Raw genomic sequence first — 9,067 nt, 5'->3', positions numbered from 1 at the left:
AGAATTTAAATCAGATTGAACAATCTCTTAAAGAAAATCTCCATACAGTGAAAAATGCAAGGGGTGGGGCACCTTGAGGCACCAGGGCATCTATGTCCTGTGTCGGGGTGAAGGCTGCTCAGCCCCAATCACCCAACCTCCCAGCCTGACCTTCACCCCAGCAGGCATAAGGCTTCTGAGACTCTGGTCCCTGGCACTCTCCAGAGTCATAAGGAAGATGACAGTTACCATTCCCAGAGGCCCCCCAACACTCTGGTCTAGACAGCCTCAGTGCCAGATTCCTGGCTGCCTGACCTGGGCTTCCAGCCTCGTTCAGGAGTATCTTTTCCTTCCCTGGTTCCTAGATGACCACAGTGACCACCAGATCGGCAGCCCCTGAAAGCTGAGCTGGTAGTTATCACTGGCCCCGGAAGAGCATGGAGCTCAGGTATGAGCAGCAGGAGACGCCCCCAAGCTCCTTCAGAATTTACTCCCTTGGTGTTTGACCCATAGACAGAAAAACAAGTGGAGACAGTTAAGCTAGAGACAGGGATGCCCGGTGGTGTGGGGGAAGACCAGCCAGTAAACAGGTATGGTTTATATTGCATATTCAGCCATTTTAAAAAGGATGTTGATCCCAGCGCTCAGCTGAAGGACATAAGTTCAAAGCCATCCTGTCCTATATAAGGGAGTCTCAAATATATAAATAAAAGATGTTTACAAAGAGTTTTTAAATAACTTACAGAAATACTTGGAACAGCAAATCTAAAATAGGTTTTGGAAAAAAAAATGCCTCTCAATGCTAGAGCTCCTGAACATGAGGGATGCTGAATATTCTCTCAATCTTGGAAATTCTTCAAGTCCATCAGCCTATTAACAGCTCAGAGAAGTCTTTCATGCCAGCCACTTATTCAACTTGATTTAATCCAGAGTGTTCTGTTGGATAACGAAGCCCTTTTCTATAGGGTAAGGCTGCTGGGAACCTCACGGTCCATTCATTTGAGATGGTGTTCATCACAGCATGTCAGCAGTCACTCATACCGACCCTATTGTCAGTCCACCTACACTAAGGGCTACATCACCCAGGCATGAACCAGTGCCCTTCCTGGCTTTAGGAGGAACCCCACATGGCCCAACTGGACCATGACCTTTGGCCTGGCTCTAACTGGGCATTGAACCTTCCACACACCAGGACAGTGTGAGCATCTCCCTCAGGTCACTGATCAGCACACATGCTCATAGATGCCTACACACACACACACAACGGTGAGTGTGTGTCCATCTGTCTGCCTCTCCAGACACTGGAATATAAATTTTGAAGCTCAGCACAGGAGACAATCAGCAGCTCATCCCTCAGTGACTGACCCACAGCTTGGGGGCATGGGTTTGTAGTGTATCATGGTCAAAGAGTGTGAAGCAGGAGTCACTATTGGAGCCTCCAGGAAGGCTCTTTAAAGGACATCCATTCAACTCTCACATGCCTTATGCCCTCCCCCTTTTTTCTTTCTCAATGCGAGGAACTGTAGCAGCCATCCTGTGGCAATGAGGTAGGCTGTAGATAGACAGAACCATGAACACACCAGGGACATGAATGATGGCATTGAATCTGCCTGAAACTGCCCATGTCTGGACTTTTTTTCTTTCACTTTGCAGTGCCAGGGATCAAACCCAAGGCTCAATGTAAAGTTCCCTACCACTAAGCCTTACACCCGGCCATGGCCCTCTGGTTCAACGAGCACAAAACTATCCTGTCTTGTCTGCACCGGTGTTTGGAGGGCCTGTGTTATGCTCAGCCAAACATGTTGCCTAATGGATTCAACCAAACTGTCCCTGCACAGGAAAGGCAGGACAGCAGTTTGGGCGCTGAAGATCAACTCAGCACCATCCACAGGGATTAGGGACAATGAGATAGAGACATAGCCTGCTGTGACCCTCAAGGGTAGGGTCTGTGTCAGTCAAAGCGTCTATCCAGCAGAATGGAGGCAAAGGAGAAGTTAAATTAGACTAAAGGCAAAGCCCCCATTTCTTGCACAGATGAGTCAGTTGCCTTCAGTGACTCCATGTCCAGCTGATCAGAACTGAGCCATGGTCTTCAGCGTATCAGGATCGCACAGTCGAGCTCCACTGTTATCCTCCTGCAACAGCTCCATGTCCCACGGTCTTTCCAGCCTGTGTCTGTACTTCAGAAACTGATCAAGGAGGAGAACTCACTGCAGGATTCTGGATGATTTTATACTGTCTTTCCAATCTCTGCCCTTTGATCCTTCCCACCACGCCCACCCGAAGACTCCCTGGCTAGAGTCTCACTCTCAGAGGCACCCACTCTCCTGAAGCTATGAGCTGTCCAGCTGTGTTCCCCTTCCCAAGCTCTTGGTGACGCTGACAGGAGCCAGCATTAATTATAAACAATGTGGTCAGCACATTTCACAACCAGCCGTTGGCTACGGGGCAGGGGATGCCCTGCTCATCTACATAACAGCAATCTACCCCTGAGTCAAAGGGACTCCGAAAAGTGAGGCTCCTTGTCTCCGAGTTGCGGGCAACTCCATCCTAGGTTGGACTAGATTGGTGGCAATTTCAAGTCTAAGAGGTCATTCCCATGCTTCCCCCGTAGGTGGGAGGAGGAGCCTGAGGTTCTGAAAGACCCATTAAGGCAAGAAAAGCAAACAGAAAGCCAGGGGAGGACGGAGAGCTGGGATGCCTCCAGTCGGTGAACCTTCTGTTTCCTTGTCCTGGTGAATTATTCATCCTCATGGCCAGGCAGCACATCAATAATGCAGGAGGCAGCAGCCTGGGTGGGGCCCAGATTCCAGTTGACCCACTCAGCCGCTAAAGGCTCTAGGGAAAGAGCGGTGCTCTGTGCTGGTTGTAGGGTGTTACTTGAGGACTCTGAAACCCAGCAGCCCTCAGTGGTCCCAGGGTCGGTGTCAGGGGCTGCAGATAGAAAGGAAGGTCTTTTGCAACTTTCCTACTTCCTCTGTCTACAGGGGGACACTTGGGAATGGTACCCAGACACCTGGAATGGGAATGTCTATACAGCCAGGAGTGCAAGAGGCAGTGAGCTTCCCACGGTGCCTGGCTTCCTCCACCTTCCCCATCTAGTCCTGGAGTCTGAGGAAAAATGACCTCAGGAGCCTACAGAATTGGTTTTAAGTACAAGTGTCTGTCCAGACATCTGTGTAGCTTTCCTTCCCCTGCCCCGACAAAGCTTCTAAAAGACCTACCATCCCTCAGATATTACGATCTGAGGGTATGCCCACCTTGAGCTTCCTCCCCTCATTCCCAGGCTGCAACCTCACTGGAAAACAGTTTAGAACTTGGGGTAAAGGTCTCCATTGCTAGGAAACAGCCACTAAGCTGAGCTGAATGACTGAGAAGCAAGAACCTGGGTATACTCAGGTTGTTAGAAAAAACCCTTAAAAGGAGGGACCAGTGATGCTGGGATGTGGCTCAGTGTCAGAGTTCTTGCCTAGCATGTGCAAAGCCCTGGTTCAACCCCCAGCACCCTCAAAAAGGAACTGAATGGTGACTGTCACTAGAGAGAGCACTCCTGGGAAAGGTGAGGCCTGAGGTGCCTCTCCACAGCCTGTGTGTCTGAGAGGACAGCAGGCTGAGAGCTGGAGTCACATGGACCAGGCACTGTGGCCAGTGCTCCTGTCCTAAAGCATTGGAACCATTTCTCATCTGTAAAGTGAGAATGTAGGGTGTGGCCTTGGCTTCCACTGACAACTCTGGTGATGTATCCATGCTAATGGTCCTGTCCACACTTTGAGAAACAAGACTCTAGAGTCCAGACCTGTCTCAGCCTCCAAGGACCATCAGGAGTGGTGCCAGGTATCAGAGTGGGGATGTCCAACTTTTGACACCGTGACATGATGTTGTCATCTACAAATGGGCTTAGCTTCATGTATTCATTCAGGGACACATATGTTCCACAAACTATAGGTTGAGTACTTCTTTTGATGCCACCAAGTGATTCTCCGGTGTGGCCAGGATGAGCAGCCTGTTCTAGAGTAGCTCATTGCTTTACATGAGTAGATTAAGGCCCATAGATGAATGGTGGCCTGCCCCAGACAACATAGCAGTATATGGAAGACATAGCACAAGGGTTCTGTGCTTGGCTCCTGAGCACCCAGGACGGTGGATCAAGGGAGGAGAAAGGGTAAAAGACAGCTAGGATATGGGGACAGACAGCAGTGACCAGAAACTCCCAGGTTCTAGAATGAGCAGGCCTTCAGGCTGTGTCTCACCGGCTCGCTACCCGGTGACCCTCATGTGTATAGGTCTGCTCTTCCAGCTTCTCATGTCCTCAGGGTGGTGGGAGCCCTCACCTTGTGTTTAAATGGCATGTTAGTCATTCTTCAATTGCTGTAATGAAATACTGTGACCCAGGCAACTCATAGAAGGAAGGGTGTATGTGAACTTACAGTTCCAGGGGGATGAGAGTCCATCATGGTAAGGAGTCATGAGAGCAGGGGCAGGCATGGTGACAGGCACAGGAAGCAGAGGGCTCACATCTTGAATTGCAGCGAGAAACAGAGTAGAGGGAGAACTAACAGTAGTGAGAGTTTTTAAGTCCTCAAAGTCCGCCTCCAGTGACACACTTCCTCATCAAGGCCACATCTCAGAACCTCCCCAGACAGCACCCAAATGCCAGTGCCCAGCCAGGTGGTGGCACAGCACATGCCTTTAATCCTAGCACTCAGGGGAGGCAAAGGCACATGGATCTCTGAGTTCAAGGCCAGCCGAGTCTACAGAGCAAGTTCTAGGACAGCTAGAGTTTCATGGAGAAATAGTGTCTTAGCGCACCCCTGTATTTGAAGCTCCCTGCATTGCAGGAGTTCCAGCTTTCCCCAACTGGTCCCAAAGTTCTTTCAGATCCACTCTTAGGTTTCTGAGATTTGATTGACTCAGGCAAATGCTGTCAGAGACACACTTAGACCATCAGCTGGGCTGAATATTAGTGTGGTCACTGTCATATGAAACAGCTTAGAGAAGACTGGTGACTTGGGCAGCAAGAGTTTACTAAGACACAAATAGGCCAGAGAGAGTTTATTGAGATATACCTCAGGAGGGCAATGGGTAACCTCTGAGAGGGATCACTTCACTGAGAGGGGGCAGAGCCACTGATGTAAGTACTCCATAGCAGTTGAGAGAGAGGTCCCCCCATTCTTACTATCCAAGAACTCTTGTGCACTCCTAGCATCAGCCCTCTCGCTGTCTTGTTGAGAAGTGAATTTCATAGTGTGTTCCGTTCTTCTTTAGATTGGCCATTTGTGTGAGATGCCACGGGTCCTCAGGGGTCAGGCTCTAGATGTCTGTGTAAGACATTACGACTCAGTTCCCAGATGGCCGTGGCCCGATTGTTATAGCATGGGCCCTTGCTCTCATTTTTGCCATTGATCCCTACAGCTCTAATGATGGTGTCCATCTGACTGTTCATCCTAGTATTGCTGGTAACATCACCAGGAGCAATTCTTCTTATTGTGGGCCCTCGGGGGTTACTTAAAATGCTCTTTAAAAGATGGCTTGTTGGGCTGTTGAGATGGCTCAGCAGGTAAGAGCACTGACTGTTCTTCCAAAGGTCCTGAGTTCAAATCCCAGCAACCACATGGTGGCTCACTCGTAATGAGATCAGATGCCTTCTTCTGGTGCATCTGAAGTCAGCTATAATGTACTTATGTATAATAATAAATAAATCTTAAAAAAAAAAGATGGCTTGTTGCACAGAACCAAGACAGAGGCTGCAGAGCAGTGTGATGCTCATATACCAAGCTATATTGTGAAGCACGTTAAAATGACTAGTTCTGGAAGAGACTGCAGGCTTATAGCCTCCCTACTCCCTGGCTTGTAAAAAATTAGGAGAAAGGAAACACATGCATACAACAAGCACAAAGGGGAAAGACCCTCCTCGGAGCAGAGTGGACGCTCAGGAAGCCAAAGCTTCGGGGCTGGTGCTTTTGTTTTGTTTTGTCTTTGAAGTCTTTTAAGGATCTTTCTCCTCTCATTTAGGGTTCATCTGTTTGAAGAAGGTCAAGTTGGTGGCTGATTGGGCACAGTTGTTATTTACATGTGTCCTGATCTGGCCTTGAACTTACTGGACCAGTCCATCAGAAAGCGGCCTTAATCATGGGAGGAAAAAAAAAAGACCTCCACAAAGATGTCAACTTCTAAGATGGCCGGCTTCTTCCTCACCCTCCTTCACTGAGGCAAAAGCAGCTTAAAACAATGGCCTAGTGGGCTTTTCCTCTCATGCCTTGGCTCTCTTGGAGCTCTGTAGACCTGGCTGGCCTTGAACTCACAGAGAACCACTTGCCTATGCCTCACAAGTGCTGGAATTAAAGGCATGTGCCACCACAGCCCAGCTTTTATAGAGGTTTTTTTAAGGCCTAGAGATCCCCCTCCCCCCTGTTACCAAAACTACTTTATTTCTTAAAAAGAAAAGATAGAAGAGAAAAGAAAAGAAAAAAAGAAAAGCTTAGCCTGGAGTGTGGCACACTCCTTTAAAAATCCCAGCACTCGGGAAGCAGAATCAGGCAGATTTCTGTGAGTTCAAGCCAGCCTGGTCTAGTCTACAATGTGAGTTCCAAGACAGCCAGCAGATCCCATGATCCAGGAAGCCTGTCCCTTTTCCTTTGTGTCTCTAGGGTCCAGTGTAAGGCCTGTTACACACTAAGTCTTTAGTACAAATTTATGATGGGAGAGAGGAGGGAGGGGTCCCTCAAGGAAGCCACACTGCCTTCCCCTTCTAGGCAGACCTTGGAACTTCCTCCTGCTCTGGGAATCCCCCCCACACACACAAACACACACAATCCTCATGAGTATCTGCTGTGTGTCTTCCTCTTCCAGGACCCAACTCCTCTCTCTCATGTTTGCACACAGGAAGGTGCTTGTTACATGGATGGCAACTGAACGTGAAGCCAGATCATGTGATCAGACAGAAGGAAAGCCAACGCCTAGCACGGGCTACCCACCTACCCCGTAGGAGGCAGGAACCAAGAAACAGGATAGGACAAGAGTGCGGGGCGGGGGGGGGGGGGCGCGCGTAGGGCATCGCATGTGCTAGGCAAATGCTCTACCACTACACTGAAACCTCAGTCTTACTTTTTATTTTGAGTTGGGGGTCTCACTAAATTGCCTAAGGTTATGGCCTTGAACTCACTCAACAATCAAGACTGCTCTTGAACTTTCAACCCTCCAGCCTCAGCTTCCCAGATATCTGGGATTACAGGACCTGTGCTAAGTAGACCTATCATAGGGACGTTGTTTGTTAACTCTCCCACAGGTGTATAGAGCAGGTAAAACAGGCACTTTTTTTTTTTTTCTGCAGCAAGAGGGAGCAAACCCGGTGGAAAAGGTTCTAGTACTTTTATTTATTCATAAACAGCAAAAAGCAAATAAATGGTAAAACAGGCCCGCTCGTTCGTTCACACACACTCTCCTTACTGCTGCAGCTGTGCAGGCTTGTTGTCTAAGCAGCGGGTGTCCACGTGAGCGTCCGTGTGAACGTCTGCTTGGGGTCCACACAGATTATTTCTCAACACGAGGTTTCTCCACTGGGCCCTCGGGAGGTGAGCAATTTTGCCCTGCCAGACTGGAGTTTTTAAGCTAAATTTAGCCAATTACAACCAGGGCGTTCCACACATTATTTCATGTGCTTCTTTATTGCTCACACACACACGTGTTCTCTCTATGGCCTGGTTTTCATAGTTATCTAGGGCGCGATCCACAGGTTGTCCCACCGCGGGCTCGGGGCAGTGTGTGTGAGTTGTGCATTATTAGTCGTGCCCATTCTTTCTCCAAGGCTTGGTTTTCGTGTCTATCTGTAGCCGTGGGACGTGCAGCTGTGGCAGCCTCTGGGCTGGCAACTTTTACAGCTTCTTCGGGAAAAATGCCCTCTGAGGCTATGTGTTCTTTACAGCCCCCAAGAACAGGCTGTTTGGGCACTCCTTTTAAAGCATGGGGAGAGAGGCTGGACTAAGCCTCTGACTCATGGGTCCTATTCCATGTGCACTCCAGCTGCGGGTCTTGGGGCAATGGATAGATTTGAAGGTGGTGTGCTTGTCTTGTCTTGGGTTATTTCTTTATTCGGCTCACACTTCAGATTAAATGAGGTCAGAGAGCATAGGAGCTTCCCCAGGGGCGCGGGGGAGGGGGGGAAGGCTAAACTAAGTAGCCAGCTGAGATTTGAACCCATCGCTATGACCTGAGTCACTGTTCTGCTGCTCCTTGAGTCCTGGGACCCTCTTTCCTTTCCCTCCCCCCTCCTCCTATTTCTGTGCCGACATCACTGCCTTCCATGCCTGTTGGCTGTCTAGCCTGGTGACTGTGCCAATGCCCCCCCCCCCGCGTGCGCACCCCCACCCAAACCATCCATGTCTGCCTCCTTTTGTCGGGTTCTTCCTTCTGGGCCAGCAAAGTGTATGGCAAGACCCTGAGGATGGAGTCATGTCACCAAAATGCATTTAGTATCTTCTGTGTGTCGAGTATGGTGTGACTTTAGATAAGACCCAGAACCTTTCTGAGCCTACGTTTACCAATGTGTGTACAGGGATGGTGACACTAACTGCCCCACAGGGCTACCATGTGGATCTGCCTGGAACCACAGAGCTGGTTTCCTGCTTTCTTTTCTCCACCTCAAGACCTTGGTCCATGAGCAGACAGGACAGAGGGGTCTTGGGAGATGGCTCAGTTGGTAAAGTGCTTACCACACAAGCACGAGGACTCGAGTTCTATCCCCAGCACAGTAAAAATTCAGATGCGGTGACACACACTTGCGATCTTAGTGCTGAGAGGTAGGGACAGGTGAATCCCTGAGCCCGGCTTGCCAGCTAGCCTAGCCCGACAAGCCCAGGTCCCAGTGACGAACTCTAGTCCAAAACACAATGACTCCTGAGGAACAATGAGGTTGGCCTCTGGCCTCCACAAGCATGCACACATATTTGTATGTACACACACACATGAGACAGAAAAAGTGGGACCAGCCTACTTTGTAGTGTGTAAAACTGAGGCCCGGAAAGGATGGTGACTGCCTACAAAGATGCCTTGAATTGTCTATGGAGCCCCGATGCCCACAGAGTCCCTAGGC

The sequence above is a fragment of the Mus caroli genome, chromosome 11, assembly GCF_900094665.2.
Source record: "Mus caroli chromosome 11, CAROLI_EIJ_v1.1, whole genome shotgun sequence".
Classification (NCBI taxonomy): domain Eukaryota; kingdom Metazoa; phylum Chordata; class Mammalia; order Rodentia; family Muridae; genus Mus; species Mus caroli.
Note: the sequence above shows the minus strand (reverse complement) of the source record.